Below are 20414 nucleotides of genomic sequence, written 5' to 3' on the forward strand. Positions count from 1 at the left end.
TTCGTGGGATATTTTGAAGATGAAAAAATAATAAATAAATACTTTGTTCGCTCATTTTAGTGTATTAGCAGCAGGGCTCGGAACCGGTTTGAAAATACCGGTTTATTTAGGTTAAAAACCGGTAAATATATCGTTCTTTTATTTACCGGTTAAACAAGCGAACGGTTTTTACGTAACCCAAATGCTAAAGGTTACCGGTTACTAACACACAAACGATTTTGAAAACCCAAATTAACCGGTTAATTCGTCGATCGCGCTTCTTGGAAATCTATTTTTATCACTTATCGCGGCCCGCTTGGGCCGCTTGGGAGTTGATAGGATAATTTCGCAATTATTTTCATCTATCTTTTTTTAATTTTAGAATGTTTTATTTTTTTATTTTTATTTTTAATTTAAAAAGAAATGTTAGATTTGACATACAGAGATCTAAACGCTAAATCACGGGCGGATACGGGAGCGGCCGTTTTAGGTACGCGCGCGCGGCTTCAAAACCGAGCATATCACATTGATTATTTTTTAAGGTATTAAATATTAATTTAAACATTTTAAAAACTTATGGTGTATTCCGAACACTTCAAAGAATTCGCTCCCGTTGGAAATTTAACTTAAAGTTAATTTTTCAACAAATTGGACAAATGTTAACTAACGAAATTTTCTCGAACTTCCGTCCTCATTGTACATTAAAAAAAATGTTTAAATAATTTTCGTAAAAAAATTTCAGTTCGTGGAGCCCTTTTTATACACATACAGATCACGCCATACTATTATAAAATACACGTTGGGTTACTAAAATTTGATTATTACTATAAAAAAGTTTGCTATTAGTAGCTATAGTAATTAAAAGAAGATTATTTTATTTTCTAAAAGGTGACAATCTTGATTTCGTCAGAAAGGGTACCTCTTACGCGATAGAAAGAGAGCGCACATGTAGGCAAATATAATTGTAGACTGCGCAGTCGGAATTTGAACTTTATAGTATCGCAGCAAGAGTTGTTATTTTTTTAAACGGGTTTCACGAGTTGGACTTCTGTTGGTACTACTAATATATATTCTGTGGTATTAGGTAGGTAGGTATATACTTATAATATTTTATAAACGCCTTAGATTAAATAAATAAATAAATAAATAAATAAATAGATTACAATTTACTTGACTATAATTGTAGCATTGTATATTAAAGTTGGATTAAAACAGATAATTATTAATTAATATTGATCTATTAATGTAGCCCAAGATGTTCAATATTATATAAATCCGCCCAATTAAATCGTTGAAATCAGCAAACCATTTATGTATCTACTATATCGTGGGACTGTCTTTTATTCTTTTCAATATTTATAAATTGTAGATAAACTGTTCATCGTTTTTTTTCCTCTACCGTGACCTTTATGTTAGAGAATGAAGGTTCATTTTTGTACAAACTATTTATAACTCGTATCAATCGTATCTGATAGACGCGGAAATACGCGAATCTAACGAAATGCGTAGTTTTAAAGGTCGACCGGACGGTTTTAATACGCATTATGTCTGGCTTTTTAATGTTACGGAAAGTTGTAACGCTAGTGTTTTTTATACAACTGCGTATTAAGAAAATTCTTTAATATTATGTTAATCAAAAAATATATTTGCTAAAAATGTCAATTTGGCTCCAACGATTTTTATGAAATTTAGTATATAGGGGGTTCCGGGGGCGATAAATCGATCTAGCTAGGAATCATTTCTAGAAAATGTCATTTTCATCGGATACCGAGCAAAGCTCGGTCAAACAGCTAGTATTTATAATACGATACGTACGTCACAATAAGTATTAAGGAAAATATACACCTCCTTAGTACTTAGGAAAATCCACACTTCTTTTAATATTATTATCTATCCAGAACTCCAGACTTTAAGTTAAGTACGCCCCCTAGCGTCCACAAATTACGTGAGTGTTTTTTTAGATTTTCTGACCCACCTTCGCCCTGGTAAGATTTCGTGAGATTTTATTTAACCCCCTCCACCAACCTCACGGAGATTTTTTTGTCAGAGCAGGATATCGGCGGATTTATACATAGAATAAAAAAAAATCAGCCAAAAGTGAGTAGAAGTCGCGCACGAACGGCACGAAGAAGCAACCCTTAATAATTATCCTAGGGCGAACGAAGCAAGCCCTAGTATAATATATTGAACAACCTGAACATTTTGTGATAATTTTTTTTTGTAACAATGAGAAAAAAATTACGGGAGATTTGCCAAAACAAAAACAAATACAATACAGAAAGTCCAAAAGTAGGTTAGGTTAGAACTGTGTCTGTGCTGCGGCAGCAGCCGGCGACCGTCACAAAACACGCCTCAGAATTTTTTTATTTTTACTTTTTGCATTAAACTTTTGGTCACCCCTTACACTTAATCCGAGAATAATCTTTCAATAAAATACAAAATGTTTTCCTATTCTCCCAAATTACATATTAAACTAATGGTCACCCTAGTTAATTTGCCATTAAACCAGTTCGCTAAGCGTCGTCTAGCTGTAGTGTTGAACGTTGTAGTCAACAAGTCGACTAAACGACGTAAAGCCGTGTGATTGAATGGCGTTGTTCAGTCAAAGGACTAGCTGTTTGATTGAACGGCTATTTAAACCAGTCGGCTGCGACATATCTAAACCATCTTTTTATTTGTAAGCGGGTACCTATAGTAATGTTGTGTCACTTCCTTGATTCCCGAAATTTTCAGGGCCGCCCTCGTATTTTGAATACTTATACAGTATGTATCAAAAATAAGTGATAATACTTTAGGATGTGTACGTGTTCCTTGTAAAGAGTTCACTGTGAAAGTAGCAGCGCTGAAAGACGATTTTTTTTTCAGTTTTGTATGGGCAAGGGCCCGAGCGTCACGAGTTTCCCCATACAAAAGTGAAAAAAAATTTGGTCTTAAAGTATTATCACTTGTTTTTGTTACACACTGTATACTACATTCCAAACATTGAAATCCATGTAATCAAAGCACATGCTATTACTTAATTTAAATGTCCCACGTTATACGCTCAATGAAAAATTAATATTAATAGCATTCGATCGACTTTTGGTGTACATTTCGATCACACTAAACTGAAACCGAGGCAAAACTTTGGTCCATCCATTGAAACCTGCTACACTTCCATTGTCCATCCGAAACCGTATGTTTATAAATATGGCGGTATAGAAAAAAAAACGGGTAACCTTGGCGGCGCGTTGGCCTCAGGCCTTGGGCCGACCGACGACCCAGCACTTGTCTTGCCGAAAATCGCGCATTACATTCCGGACGGATTTTTTATGGCGCGGCTTTTAAGGCTAGGTTATTCCAAATTCACGTTTCTAGAATGAGTAATTTTTAAAGAAAGCGTCATTAAAAAAAACTGAAAAATATATACATGTATAGATACATCTTTTAACTAGTGACTTTTACGGTTAGAAACACAATACAGATAATTTTACTCGATAAAAAAAAAATCCGAAACAACCTCGATTTTAAAAACATTTTCAGTTTTATAGGACTTACAGGGACTCAATCAAAAAATAATTTGGATAGTTCGATTACTATTAAAATTTTACAGGGAAATGTACGGATACATGTTTAGTTATACTATTTTTTATCTAAGTAAAAAGGTTTTTTCTCCTATTTCGCCCTATCATGGACGCGGCGATCGTCGTAACCGCCACTGTACAAGGCGCGCTGATATGAATGTTATTGTAATGTCTTTTACGTCGATATTCGCACTGACAGACATCGGCCTGCTAATTTAGGAATAACCTCCCCTTAAGGTTCCATGAGGCTGAGGTGATTTTAGTTATGTAATGTGTACGTTAGCACTTAAAAACTAGGCCTTTACATCCGTTTTGGATGATTTATACAGTATTTTTCAGAGCGAAGTAACCACTTCTCAAATACTGTAGTGCCTGGGACAAGATTTTTAAATGTCCGTATGGTTGCCCAAGCACATACGGCATTCTCGCATCATAGTCGGCCTAGTCCAGAGGAAAGAACTAGTCAATACGTCTGGAACCAACTATGTGCGGGTTTCCTCACGATGTTTTCCTTCACCGTACGAGCGTCCGTATTATGTACTTGAGATCAGAAAATGTCTCATAGGTACACGCCTCCACCCGGGTTCGAACCTGCACCCTCTAGGAGTGCGAGCCGTAGGTCTGCCCATTAGGCCACGGACGATCTACGTTAGCACTTAGCACTGGAGAATAAGGCCCAGTCAATAAATTCGTCAATTTTATAACCATGTTGGAAATCAAACATGGAATTTAACAGGAAGCATCGCCAACTGGACTAATTATTATCTATCTATATATTAATACGTGAGCCAAAAACTTTGTATCCCTTTTGACGAAAAACGGGGAAATGTAGGTGAATGAAATTTTGCACAGTTATAGTTTACATGGTGAAGGAGTGCATCGAACTAATATTATTTTGAAATTATGCTTTTATCATACATTTTTTTAACAAATCAAACATTACACACATTATAACACACACACTAGGAGAAATGACAGATTTTTGAGTGACAAGCCTATACATACGAATTATACTCTTTTATTTATGGTTGAAGTCTGTTGACAACAAGTTGACAAATTGAAAATGGATTATAGTTTTTCTTATTGAATCTTATTAGACAATGCTTACACGACCAGTCTGAGATCAGCTGAGTCCCAGAGACAAGAATTAAAAAAATATGATAGTCAATATTTTTTTACAAGATATAGGTAGTAGTCCTAATGTCGTTGAAACTAAGGTCGAATTTCCACCATTGGGCGATCTCTAGTTATTATTAATTTACGATATATGTGTAAACATGTAATGATTGTGTTATTTATTTATTATTTATTATTGTTACATGTTTTTATTATTTGACATTAATGGTGGGTTGCAATTTGCACCAGACGCGTGGTTAAAGTTAAATTTATGGTCAAAGTTATGGTTATAGTTAAGGCTAACTTTAACTTTAATCTTAACTTTGACCACAGAATTTGACAGATGACAGCTGGTCCGACAAGGCTTGAAATGAACGTGGGCGGGGGCGCTGCTGGTATAGGAGAACTGTCAAAATATCGCTGTAAATCATCGCTCTAGAATTGTGTCGAGTCAATTCCATTTTCTCAACGACCTTTGAAGGTTTGACAAGACCTTGTGACAATAGCGATAATCTTTTTTTTAAATAAATAAATGGTATTCGATTTTTAAAACCAAGGAGTTTTCAATTAAAAAGATTTTAATATGACAGGAACAGTGGAAATATTCCATTCCCGATACTTTTAGTGCAGCCTATGTAGTGGCTACGTCTTACAGCCTACACTCTACAGGGTGGAAATATGGTAGGCAAACTAAGTTATAGCCAAAATTGTTTGAAGGTTACAAGCACAATTATTTAGCTTCACATAAAACACAGCAGAGTGCAAAAGACAGGTCATCCTTGGTCTAATAAGGGGCTCCAATTTAAAGCATTTTGTTATATAATTTTAGTATGTACAGTTTGTATGTATTATACAACAATAATAAGTATGACTAAGTGTACTTCACACTAGTGACCTATTAATGATAAACGCGTATGAATTACTAACATTACAATCTAGAATTATTCATCGTTTGGTGACTTTGTTGCCTTATTTGATATTTCACAAGCGTTTACAATTTGTTTTAAATTGGGGGATGCATTGGTAATATTATGTACGTATGTGCAGTTTTTTATATTTCTCATCCCCCTTAACGGTGTCAGGGCTTGTTGTTATCAAATAAGTTTTGTATACTTACAACATAAAAATTTCAATTTACATTAAAAATTAAGTACATTACAATATTAAAATATTCCTATACATTTAACGTGGGAGAGCCATGCTTCGGAGACCGGAGAAATACCACCTTCTCACAGGAAACCTTCGTGAAACAGCGCTTGGGGATTGATGGGTTAAAGGTGTTTTTAAAATTTGGTGTCCCGTCGATTACACGTTTGCGTGGTCTCATGGTCTTATGCTTTAGTCAGAAAGCATTCGAATGGACATTCGAGATGTGAGCATCGGGCCCTAGGCTTATTCCATGAAGGCATGGCCAAGACTTAATGGATCTTGGCGACTACAACGTTTTCCCGATGGTTCACTCTTTTTCCTTTCAGCATTATTTATTGAGATAGTATAACATTGTCCAAATACAGACGACACCTGTTCGTAATGGGCGTAACGACATGATCTCATCGTGCGTCACTCGCATGCCTAGCGAGACCAGACTTCGTCCACGTTACAGAATAGGGATGGGAATAACCCAAAAAAAAATATCTGGTATCGACGCGGAATTAAGCCACTGAAATGATTTTCTGCCCTTACGACGTGAGAGTAGTTTGCGGTCGATCGCTCGTTAAGAATTTGCGATTGCTCGATTTTATTATCCATCACAAATGAGTGGTCACTGTAAGAGTATGTTCACACGGCACAAACCTTCACGATTTTTGCAGTATACGTCTTAACATTCATACGTCGATTGTACTGTAACAAATCGTGCACTACAATCGACGTGTGAATTCTATATACATTGTATGCGCCACTATTTGTTCGTTAAGACGTATACTGCAAAAAAACGTGCAGGAAACGTGCAGGATTGTGCCGTATGAACCTGGCCAAGAGCGCTTATAGGGCTATAGGCACTCGTCTGAGAGACTGCCGTCGACAAGTCTGCCGTTGATAAGTCTGATGTAAGCCATACACATTACGGTCTACCGGAGAGGTCACCTGGGGGGTGAGCCAAAATCTTTTCGTTTTCGCTTCGTTCGTTAATATGACTATCGATCGACTCGTCTAATGCCAATTCCATACATTTTGATCGGCGATTTTATAACGTAGCGAAAACGAAAACGTTTCGGCTAAATGGCCAGTGCAGGTATGCCTGCGCAAGTGTCACTCGAAACTCGAAAGAATTGATTTTCGAATTTGCTCCGGTCGTCTGTGCAGGCTCAGCTCTATTCCCACACACATTCCGATCTACCTGCGCAGACTCTAGATCTACTCTCCGGTAGACTGTGGACCGTAGCGTGTATGGCAGCCATAAGACAAGCAGTCAGTAGTTACATTCGGACAAGCCTTAGCCCGGCCGCACATTATCTGAAATTTCTGATCAGAAAAATTCTGACGCCCGCCGGCTGGCACTCTGTTCATACATTTTGTTGTAGACCCCGTATACTATCAGAATTTCTGACGTGTCTTAATGTATGAACTGGGCGGGGCGTCCGAATTTTTCTGATCAGAAATTCGGACAATGTGCGGCCGGGCTTATAGGCTCTAAGTTCTAACTAAGTAGAGCGTAGCGAGTATGCGTAGTGCCAACTGCCAAAGAATATTAGCTGTCAACTTACTTGTGAGTTGTGACACAGTCGGATAAGCCCGGCCGCACATTGTCCGAAATTTCTGATACGAAACAGTTGAACGTCCGCGCTGTCTCTTACATTTTGTACTGAGCCGAGTGAGCTCGAACTCGCCGGAAGGATATTTCGGATAGTGTGCGGGGTGGCGGTCCGGCGAAATTCAACTGATCAGAATTCGGACAATGTGCGGCCGGACTTATACTGTTGTGATACTGTAAACATTATGGCATCGAGACCGGGTTTTCCCGAAACCCGAAAACCCGGGTAAACCCGGGTTTTGGGGATCATGAAAAAACCCGGGTTTCAAAAATGGAACCCGGGTTTTTCTAGCTTTTCGGGTTTTTCGTTTTTTTGATAATTATTAAAGGCCAGACCTGATTTAATGGTATTTATAACAAACTAACATACAAATTATTTATTTTTATAACATATTGTATAGGTTTAATTATTTATATTGGTCATAATTAAACAAAATATAATATTTTTGGTAGGACAAAAATATTATATTCATTTAAATCAAAATCAATGAACTGTCAAATTTTTTATTATTTAATTTAATTAATTAATACTATGTTTAATGATTTTGCATGGACAATAAATGACAAAATTAATATTGTAATGTCTGTCTTAATGTAAAGCAAGAAATAAAAGGCTTTTTATTTATCTATTTAATTATTAATAACGTGACAATCAGCAATAAAAATGTAAAAGATTAAATAAAGATTTGTTGGTATACATTTTATATTTAAAAGGCAAGGGAAGGGAATAGAGGAGGGTAGGGAAGGGATTAGGGTAGGGGATTAGGCCTCCCGTAAACTCACTAACTCACTCGGCGAAACACAGCGCAAGCATGGCTCTCCCACGTTTCGGTTTGGTACAATTTCGGTAACCGCCCAAGGTTTTTACAAACTCACAGACGGAGACCTTGGAATTTGAATACTAATACATCGATATTTCGCGTCAAATCTTCGATTTTCCATTGAGGAAAATCTGTAATTGTTCTCAGAAACGGCGGAACAAATCGACGAGTTGACTCATTAATTATACAGTTTATGGCGATCCTTGACGGCGGTCCAGGCGGTGTGGTTAACGCGATTTTGTAGTAATGATCTATAGATCATTAAATCGCAATTGTATTAGGGCATTCTATATGAAGTTTCCAATGAGACGCGACAATTTCTGATTAAGACCGGACTGGAAAAAATATCAAACCACGCTAACCCCGCCTACACAGTACACACCCCGCTATCCTCCAATCGTGATATAATGACTCCATAAATTGTATTTTGCGCTGCGCTAATACTCGTAGTGAACAATATCGCGTAACAACGGTTCCCGCATTATAGCACGAAAGTAAAGGTCGTAAGTCCCAAAAATGTTTTTGATGATTATTATTGATTACTTAAAAATTAAATACAATAGTAAATTTATCCTTTAGCCATTATTTTATAAAGTGTGTGATTGTAGTAGTGCAAGTTATTTAATGATAGTAACTCAATCAGTGTAACAGGTATTTGTTGAAAATCTCAGAAATATTCATAATTTCGAAAAATAAACTATCGCGTCAAAGTGAATCGTGTTTTCCATTAGGCAAAAGTTATCAGATAAATATACAATGATTGAATAAATCTCAATTTCATTTAAGTCAATCGTCTCCCGGAATCATAATACTTATTGGAAAACACAGCAAAATTTTAAAGCCCGCTCTTAAACTTTGGCTTTTCTTTGCTTTGCTACGAAATAATTTGCTTTGGCTTCGCTTCGTTTGGAACTTTGAAGACTTATCTTGTGTTGCGTTTCTTTTGCGGCCTCTTTTGGTCCATTATGGACCAATATAATTAGGAATTTTCTAACTTATAGTATCGTAAAAATTAAAAGGCACCAATAAATTCCCTACTTGTTTTCTACAAACATTACCATTTACCATAAACGCACAAATTAACTGTCAGCGTTTACCATCATTACCATCTGTAGACTAAACAATCTAGATACAAAACATTCGCATTTACCTAGATTTCATTTCTATTTTTGTATTTCTGAAGGTCTCTTTGCGCCGTAATACGGTTATCATAAGCCGAACATTTATCCGCAACAAATACTGTCCTATACCGTCTCTCAAAGTATCTCCATGTCAAATTAAATCTGAACGGTTTGGCCGTTTAAGGGTAATAATAATAGCTCCCGCCTCCGACACCGGTTTCAGTGACGGTGGCCGGTTTCACTGAAACCAGGCAAGCTACGCAGGAGTAATTTTATAGTGCCCAAGTGTGTGCGCACTACGCACACAAGAACACTCTCTATTCCTTTACTCTCATAACCCAGTGGGACGGAAGACCGACACGACCGGCGAGAGATCAGACGCAGGACCGACTTTTTACATGACCATCCGACGCATGGATCATCTTACTTGTCAGACAATCAGGTAATCAGCCTGCACTATCCTAACCAAACTTGGAAATAACATGTTCCCAACGCGGGAATCGAACCCAGAACCTCCGAGTCAACAGCCGCGCTCTATACCTCTAGACCACGGACGCGTTCAAGGGCTTAAGCGTTTAAGGGTAAAGAGACAGCAGACAGACAGACGCACGTCGCATTTACAATAATATTAATTAAGGGTAACATCATTGCCCATCAAACTTTGACAGATACAATAGTGCGACCGGTTTGGTAATCTATATATTAATACGTGAGCCAAAAACTTTGTATCCCTTTTGACGAAAAACGGGGAAACGTAGGTGAATGAAATTTTGCACAGTTATAGTTTACCTGGTGAAGGAGTGCATTGAGCTAATATTATTTTGAAATTATGCTTATCATACATTTTTTTAACAAATAAAACATTACACACACTACAACACACACACATGAGAAATGACAGATTTTTGAGTGACAAGCCTACTATACAAGCCTATACATACGAATTATACTCTTTTATTTATGGTTGAAGTCTGTTGACAACAAGGTGACAAATCGTCCCTTAGCTAACAACACCGCTCAAGTCGAAAATTGGCGGTTTTTACATATAATATATAATAATATAGTAAAGTTGGTAAAAATGACTTAGGCGGTGTTGTAAGCTAAGGGACGAAATTGAAAATGGATTATAGTTTTTTTTATTGAATCTTAGCTACTATTAGACAATGCTTACACGGCCAGTCTGAGATCAGCTGAGTCCCAGAGACAAGAGTTGAAAAAAATATGATAAAGTCAATACATAAAATATAGGTATGGTAATAGTCCCAATGTCGTTGAAACTAAGGTCGAATTTCGACCACTGGGCGATCTCTAGTTTGTTTAAATTCAAGGAAACGGAATAAAAATAAAATCCCCTGCTGGGAACTATTGGAGCAGACCACAGACATAGATCAAGATAAATACCACATGTCGCTCTATTTGTATGAAAACGAGCGTGCCACTTTTAATAGCTACTGTGACGTACCGATGAAAAGAAAAGTGCCCATTATCAAGGCCAACGCTTCTATTTGAATTTCTACAGCTCAATACGGCACTTAGGCATTTAGGCATTTTTAAAATTCTGATTGATGTCCGATTCCGATAGCAGACTAAAGAACAGACTTTCGAAAGACGAGCATTGCTCGTCGTTTGGGAGCGCGATATGGCACGCGAAGTACATACACATGCGGTGTCTATCATGATCTATGTCTGTGGAGCAGACGTAATAAATAGATAAAGGTAGGAACTGCTAATTCTTGACATGAATATGGTAATCGGTCGTAAAGGAGCAGGTTTTTAGTTTAATCGACCAACTGACTTAGTTGAGTTACCTATTGACTTATTGGTTGAGTTTGCGGACTTTGTGTCATGTACATTGTATGTATATATATATACAGTGTGTAATAAAAATAAGTGATAATACTTTAGGGTGTGTACGTGTTCCTTGTAGAGAGTTCACTGTGAAAGTAGCAGCGCTGAAAGACGAACATTTTTTTTCACTTTTGTATGGGCAAAGGCCCGAGCGCCACGAGTTTCCCCATACAAAAGTTTGTATGGGGAAACTCGTGGCGCTCGGGCCCTTGCCCATACAAAAGTGAAAAAAAAATTTTCGTCTTTCAGATCTGCTACTTTCACAGTGAACTCTCTACAAGGAACACGTACACACCCTAAAGTATTATCACTTATTTTTGTTACACACTGTATATATATATATATATATATATATATATATATATATATATATATATATATATATATATATATATATATATATATATATATATATATATATACAAGAATTGCTCGTTTCAAGATATAAGACTAGCTGTTGCCCGCGACTTCGTCCGCGTGGACTTCAGTTTATAGCGCGCGATGTCAAAAAAGGTGTCAAAAGCTTTTGTAAAAAAAACCCTACTACCCCTTAAGGCTTAAATCAAAACACCCAAAAACAGCTGTGCAGTGTGCTGTGTGCAGTGTGCACATAACTTATTTAATTTTTTTAAATAAAACTTTATTTGTGCCAAATAAAGTATATTTAGCCCCCCAATTACACAACTTTATTTATTTATTATTATTTATTAACCAATATAATAGTATAAAAGATACATGTTAATATACAGCAACAAAAAACCCTGACAGGTTTATCTTGTTGCTGGTTCACACTCCTTATAACACTAAATAAAAGCTACAAATTACTAATTTTCAAAGTACTTAATAATATAATATTATATAATATTATACAAACCTACATTAATTTACAGTTTGTCAAGAAAGAGTAGACACAGTACAAAAAATTTTCTAAACGTAATCATTCTCCAAAGTTCAACCTTGCACATCCTTATCTCGATTCAGCAAGGCTTTCATATTTTTGTATGATTTCAAAATTGTGTACTAACTAAAAGCTAACATAATAATATTTTAATTGATAATAATTATTCACACAACACCTACCAGCTGAACTTTACCCATAAATTATTTATCATTGATAGGTTTAAACTTTAAGGTTACGTCGGAAAAAAAATCGGTAAAAAATCGGAAATTTAACATAAGATGATACCACTTTTTAAAGAAAGACGTTTGAGCAAGCGTCAGTACGATATAGGAGTCGGCACGGCGCCATCTATTATGAATTTTTGGAACTAACTTAATTTGAACAAATTTACGCATTTTCACCCCCTTACTTATTTTTTCCAGTTAAAAAGTAGTCTATGTCCTTTCTCAGGCTTTAGACTATCTGTGTACAAAATTTCATTACAATCGGTTCGGTAGTTTTGGCGTGAAAGCGAGACAGACAGACAGACAGACAGAGATACTTTCGCATTTATAATATTATAGTATAGAAGTATAGATTTATGGTTTCGGATAACGATGGAGCATCGATTCACGGCGTCCCTCTTGCCTTTCCACGGCGCACCAGGGCGCCGCGGCGCACAGTTTGGGAACCCCTGCTCTATACCATATTCGGTCCAATTCGTTGCCTATCAATGTACAAAACGGTATTCCCATGAAAATTAATGTCTTTGATTAGTCCTTTCTTGAGAGCTTCAAATTTTGTTGTTTGACAGAAATCGCACTAGAGCACAAACCTTCTTATCCTAGAATAGTAGTTATCTACTCATAGACAATATATACTGTATAGGTTTATGTATCTACTGTTATGTTTTCATACTTTAGTTTAGTCCTGTTTTCTTTTCTACCCGACTTTAAATATTTGGCCAAGTGCGAGTCAAACTCGCACACGAAGTACCCCGTTATAGAGAAAAGATATGTAAAAATTGTGTTTTGTTTTTTTTTTTTGGGTTTAATTTTTAATTTTATATTTATTTTATTAATACTTGTTAAAGTACATACATAATTGAGGAAACCGTGTAAATTTCAACTGCTTACCTGTTGTCAGTACTTATTTAATATGATATTATAGAGCAAAAAAGGCCAAAAAATCACGTTTTTGTATGATATTAAAATTAAATAAATTAAATATACGTAATCTGTGAAAATTTCAGAAGTCTAGCTGTAGCGGTTCTTGAGATACAGCCTGGAGAGTGGAGACAGACATACAGACGGACAGACAACGAAGTGTTAGTAATAGGGTCCCGTTTTTACCCTTTGGGTACGGAACCGTAAAAAGGACCCTCGTCTGGCATTACGTAACTTGGTTCTAACTTCTAAGTTCTAACCCGGTCAATACTAGTTCGAATTGCGCCCAGACCGTAGGTGCTAATTGTGAACTCATGTCCCGGGTGACTGACACAGAAAGTTCAGTGACGTCACAACTTTCTACAACCGGATAAATCTAGTTCTGGAGACGAAAATCGGCGTAAAAGAGAGTCCATTGTGAAGCTTACACAAGCTGCAAGCTTTTAAAGTTGTTCAGAGTTTGATCCGAATTACACTAATTTGTTTTAATACAAGATGAAGCCCGCAACTCCCTTGTGCTAAAATTCGTTTTTCATGCAGGAACCGTTCATTTTTCCGGGATCAAAAGTACTATCCTATGTCCTTTCTCAGGACGGGAAAGTATCTCCATACAAAAATTGCAGCAAAATGGGTTCGGCGGTTTTGGGACTGAAGAGGTAACAGACAGATAGACAGATAGTTTATTATAATATCTATGGACGCTTCACACCACGTCAGTCTGGCCCCGTGCTATGTACCTGAAGGACGTTTGTTACGGACAACGGAAATATTATATATTTAATACTTTTATACTATACATATGTTTAAGATTTTTATTATATGATAACTTTAAAAAACTTTATGTTCCGTCGGCGGGATTCGAACCTGCGACCCCCGGCTTGAGCTACCAACAGCCCACCAACTGAGCCACAGAGGTCGTCATAGGTCGTCGTATAGAAGTATGGATGTCATTTAAAAGACTCACCGCCGTACTCAAAGACATTTAATTACGATTAACCTTCAATTTAATGAAGAGTTTGACAGATAATGTATGGGGCTTATGTCAAGTTTTTGAATTAATTACAATTAGGTAATTAATGTTCTACTCTGAGTGCGGCAGTAAGACTTAAAACACGTTCTTCGGAACGCAGCACCTAGTAGAAACGCAGCCTAATATTCTCTATCCTACTATGCCTATTAGGCAGCATTTCCTTCGTTTTGCCACCTAATATTTAAAATTTTAAGCATTTAAGCCGGTTGTTAGCTTAAGGCCCATTTTCACCATATATGAGGTCTATTAGTGTTAACCTCAGAATCTATAATCTGCGTTGTTTACAGTTTATTAAAATGTCATGTCTTCTCTTTCATTTATATGATGAGATAATGTGATGCTAATTCGAGCATTAACTTTAAGAGCTCACCTGACTCTAAAAATCAAACATCGTCCTTCTCTCTTCACACTCACGCCCGTCTTTCATATGCCAGGTGAAAAAGGACGGCGCGGAATCATCGCCGAGTTAGTTTTACTTGAATAAAATACGAACTATAATAATTATGAAAAAAGTGTTTTGAGCAGATTTAGGTTTTATCAATACCTTTTTAGATATTAAAAAATATTAAAGAAAAGACAGCAAACTTCGAAGATCCAAGCAAAAATGTGTCTAAAACAAGGTTTTTTGTAAAAAAAAAAACTATCGAGCATTTTTTGAGTAATCGTGTTTTCGTCTTGAGCATTTAATCTTTATGAACTGAAGTTACTTGTGTCAAAAAATCAGTTTTCTAACCCTTACAGATTTTGAGATCTAGGTTAATGTATGTAGTCAAGTTAGGGTCATATGGGCTCTTAACAGTCGTTGGTGAACTTGGGCCTAAAGTTTCCATGTGGATACTTTAAGCTAACCAGTCGTTAAGCCCACAACCAGAACTTAAGCTGGCAATATAAAGTAACTCTTTTAAGGCGCTCCCCCTACGGAGATGCCGTAATTTACCGTTTTTAGAGTATTATTAACTCATTATTTGAAAGCAACACAATTATAATAACAATACAGCAATAATCTTCAGCGTGATATGAACATTCCTTTCTCTATTATTAATTTCCTATTTTTGTTTATTACACTCATGATATCAGTTTCCAAAGTACTAACAATTTATTTAAATTCAAGCGTACATTCAGTATCTCCATCTCCCTATTATTATTTGAAACACACACCAATAGATCGACTATTTCATTAACTATATATTGGCGTAAGATTTTTTTTAGGTCAATTTTGAACTAAGATAAGTAAAAAAAAATAGGATTTTGGTGCAATCTCGGCAACGCGGCAAATGTATTGTCAAGGTCGTTTGCTCGGGGGATGGCCTTAACTCGCTATACTAAAACGATCGCTGACATAATCCGCCAGACGGTGAACAAACAGTGAGCAACTGTCAACAGAACTCGCCAGACTGGGGAAAAGCGGCCCCATGCACATGACGTTAATTATAACTAAACTTTAATTTAATGAAGAGTTTGAGAAATGTGTGGGGGTTTATGTCAAATCGTCATGGGAAAAAGTGGTCCCAATTACAGATTTTACAAGTAATATTTTAATGATTACTTAAGGGTGGATTAACTTTAACTATAACAAAATGTCAAATGAGCTGTCAAATCACTTCTTAAAGTCAATAATAGACGCCATATTTGACGATATCCTAAACCTTAACCATAACAACGCCTCTGGTGCAACCCACCCTAAGTTTAATGAAGAGTTTGAAAGAAAAGACATTATGCCAAATTAATTGTAATTTGTAGCTGAATTGCAGGTAATTTTTAACCAAAAGTGCGACCAAATTTAAAGTTATTTCAACTGAATTGCGAAAAAATTTGTAAATAAATTGCAACTTAACTGTGACCTACTTAATTGTGATTGATTTGCCATAATATTATGATAAAAATAATATAATATGTAATTAACTAATTAACATTCAAAATTGCTAAAATGTTAGCACTGAAATTATGTGGGTGACAACTGAAGCCGTAGACGAAATGCCTGAGCTAGAGACCATAAAACGTTTAAATATAACCATCAAACTCGATCAATGAACTGCGTTTTTACTTGGCAGACCAAAAGAGTTATACCACAGTATAAACACCGTACAGTAGAATAAGGGATAATTTAATTAAATCCCGAACCCGCGGTAGGTAACACGTAGGCGGTCGGACGCTCTGAAAGCAGTTTTAATTCAAATTGCATAATATAAAAATGTTGCATTTCTAAATATTATTTAGAAATGCAATTTTTATATTTTTTAAAAATTAATTAAGTTGCAAATATCCAGATTTTTTTTTGCGACACTAAAACACCCTCCTTTTTGTGGGATCCATCATCCAGTGTATTTTCTATAAAAGTTCAAATTGTAATCGTAATATTAATACGCGAGCGAAAGACTTTGTAAGTAACCTTTTTTTCGAAAAATGGGGAAACGTAGGTGCATGAAATTTCGCACAGTTATAGTTTATATAATATTATGGTGAAGGAGTGCATCGAGCTTATATTATTTTAAAATTATGCTTTAATCATACTTTTTTTAACAAATAAAACATTAGACACACTAACACACACACTAGGGATAAGCCTATACATACGAATTGTCTCTAATATATTTATGGTTGAAGTCTGTTGTCAAATTGAAAATAGATTGAGTTTTTTTGTATTGAATCTTAAAATATACTGTTAGGCAATTATTACACGGCCAGTCAGTCATCATTTAACTTTATTAATCTGAGACTGTCGCAGGAATTATGTAAAAAAAATTATAAAGTCAATTTTTTGACGATAGAATATCAATAGAAAAGCCTTGAAAATTGAAACTTATAATTTATTATTTTATCTGAGGTTGAATTTCGACCATTGGGCGATCTCTAGTTCTCATAAAATGTCGAACCTATATTTTTAACGTGTGTTCGGCGATTAAGAGTGTATTTAATAGCAGCTTCAGGGGATATTCAATTGATTGAACAAGAAAACTCAATTCTTCTATTTCACTTTACCTTATTTACCTGACGACCATGGCTGATACTGCATTGCTTTGCTATTTTCAGTTGTCTAATGTGTGCGTGCGCCCGATATGCGTGGTTTAGAATATAAGGTCTACTGTTTTATACTGTGGCCATACAACTGCGTTTTTCTGTTGTACAATGGTTGAGGAAAATTTGTGAAACGATAAAAAGTTAAGGTATTTGGGTGAACTGTTGTTGCAACAGTTTCAAACTTTTGGTGTTGAACTTAAGAAGGAACGATGAAAACTGTTATTTATATCGCATTAATATTAATTAACATTAATTATTAGGAATAAAAGATTTTCAGCGCTTAAGACCCCAAAACTACCTACTGAATCGAGTTTATGAATTTTGTATACCTTACTGTTCGTACAACAGAACATACTAATGTTGGCATTCTTTTGAAACCAAAATATAAGGTGCCAATAATGGGACTACTGCCATCGATATATTTGTTCCGTACTGTTTTTCTCTGAAAAAAATAACCAATGCTATATGACCTGAAAGTTAGTTAGCTTACCGAATTACCTAAAACTTAAATATTATTATGTACGTAATGAATTAATTTTAGAGATAAAAACATCAAAATCCGTCAAAACAACACCTTTACGTATTCAACCGGTTTTGGAAGTTTGTGTTATCGACAGACAAACAACCGTGTCACATAATTGAACAAACCATCTATACTTAATTATAATAAGTATTATTATAAATTTTGAAATATTGAAAATTTATCGAAAAATTTTAGCGTTAAAAGTGGCTCTTTAAGTTAACTAGAGATCGCCTAATGGTCGAAATTCGACCTTAGTTTCAACGACATTAGGACTACTACCAATGTTTTGTAAAAAAAATATTGACTTTATCATATTTGTATCAACTCTTGTCTCTGGGACTCAGCTGATCTCAGACTGGCGTGTAAGCATTGTCTAATAGTATCTTAGATTCAATAAAAAAACTATAATCCATTTTTAATTTGTCACCTCGTTGTCAACAGACTTCAACCATAAATAAAAGAGTATAATTCGTATAGGCTTGTCACTCAAAAATATGTCATTTTTCCTAGTGTGTGTGTTGTAGTGAGTGTAATGTTTTATTTGTTAAAAAATGTAGGATAAAAGCATAATTTCAAAATAATATTAGCTAGATGCACTCTGTGTGTGTGTTTCATTCACCTACGTTTCCCCATTTTTCGTCAAAAGGGATACAAAGATTTTGTTACCTATCTGCCATCAAAAAAAATTGATTCATGGGCACGTGATGGACCAACCTTATTTTATCGTGTTATGTCGAGCCTAGCTGACAGATCTTGACTAACATTAATAAGCCGACCAAATAACGTAGGTCCGCCATCTGCATATGAATCAAGTTCTCTGATAGTACAATACTAGTTCAAGACTGAGGCCTCTAAAAATTGTAAAATAAATATAATAATGTTGCCTACTTTGAGCAATAAAACCCAAATACTAAAACAGCTGGTTGTTTTTGAAAGATTGTCACACTTTTTAACAAGAGGAGTAGAATCAAGGGGAAAATTTTTACAATTTATTTTTTTTGAATAAAATGTTCAACTAAGTAATAAAATGTCCCCTCTTCTGGATCGACGGGATTTTTCCTACACCATTTTGTCCCCTAGATTTCCCTGGTCCAAGCGACAAACCCACTATTCTGCGGTTTGTTTAACCTACTGCGCAAAAAGAAGTAAGGTCAAGAGTCTACGGAAACTATCGCGGCCTCGCTCGGTCACTGCCATATTATGATGTCAGCCGAATTCCGCCCGGTGACTGCCCCGCCAGGGCTGCCACTTGATTGATCGTGGCAAATATGACTGCAGACATAAAATTACGTAGTCATCACAGTCGGTTATTAACGTCCTCACTAATGTTTTGAATGCGAAAGTGTGTCTGTCTGTTACCTCTTCACGCTGAAACGTGGCTCGAAGATGCTTTGAGACACGGGAAAATATTTAGAATAGTTTTTTAATCCTTTTCCGTGTTAGTTGCGAAAAAATTATCGGTTCCTGAGCGATAAACTAGTTCTAGCAGGCGTCATTTAGTAGGATCATATGTCTGGGAAATTTTGCTGGCGGTTTTGCATTCGTTTTCAGAGTAATTTTTACACCTTAAATGCTTTAAACTTTAATGATCACTTCAGCTGAGGCCTGAAAACCCACTTCGCTCGCTTTTGAGGTTTCTAACAAAAACAAAAAAAAACTCGTCACTGCCAACCCTAACAGTCGCTCAGGTGATGGCACGCCGCGTTAAATGGTTTTACACACTTGGTATGCTAAATTATAGTTTTTGTTTGTTGTGGCACTCCTCAGAGGAGCGTGGAGGATCGATTTCGTCTAACAGGTGGCAAGATTGACAGGCTCCGTAGGGTCAAGTTCAAGATGTCTTGTTTCATGGTTTAATGTATAGCTTGGACCATGAAATAGGTTAGGAACCTTTTGGCTATTTACCCGCCACAGATACGTACTGGACCTAAAAATCTTGGGGTTGAAATCAGAACGAAATAAAACCTTAAAGATGACGGTAGAAGTTAGAACAGTTGCTATGAACGATATAATGCGAAGATGGCCTTACAGAAAAACGAAGTGAAAATGTATTTTTCCCGAAGCTATGTCCAAAAAGTTAAGTCTGTCGTTGGTGGTTCAAATTGTATTAGCTCCGTGGTTCACCAAAAATTTAAAATGCTTTTAATTTTATTATTAAAATTTTGTTAGTTCAGTACATATCCTATAGTTGATTGAAAAAGACTTTGACATAGAGAGGTAGAATAATATTATCTGAAGCTGAGCTGAAGCTGCTGTAGGAGGTAAACCACAAAGGAAAATACCAAAGCTTTACTATTTTAAGGCAGACGATATGACGATATTCGTACTACTATGTTGTTTTCAAGTTTGGTTAAGAAAATGCAGGTTGATCACCTGACTGTCTGGTAGGAAAGATATTCCATGCGTCGGATAGGCATGTACATAATAAGTCCGATCTGCTATCTGGGTCTTATCTTCCCAACAAAATATTATGGATATTGTTGGAAAGATAATATTACAGGCTGCAGCCACATCATGTAATGGAGCTACAATATTATTATAGACTAGCTGTTGCCCGCGACTTCGTCCGCGTTAGCATAGTAGATCACATCCCAAGT

The 20414-nt window shown here is 36.0% G+C and overlaps 1 protein-coding gene across 1 annotated transcript in view; it reads left to right on the forward strand.

The window, feature by feature from the left end:
- LOC121738644 (tRNA dimethylallyltransferase) overlaps nucleotides 1–20414 on the forward strand; it is a 285733-nt gene that overhangs the window by 15522 nt on the left and 249797 nt on the right. The window lies entirely within an intron of this gene.

Source organism: Aricia agestis, chromosome Z, assembly GCF_905147365.1.
Source record: "Aricia agestis chromosome Z, ilAriAges1.1, whole genome shotgun sequence".
In the NCBI taxonomy this organism is placed as follows: domain Eukaryota; kingdom Metazoa; phylum Arthropoda; class Insecta; order Lepidoptera; family Lycaenidae; genus Aricia; species Aricia agestis.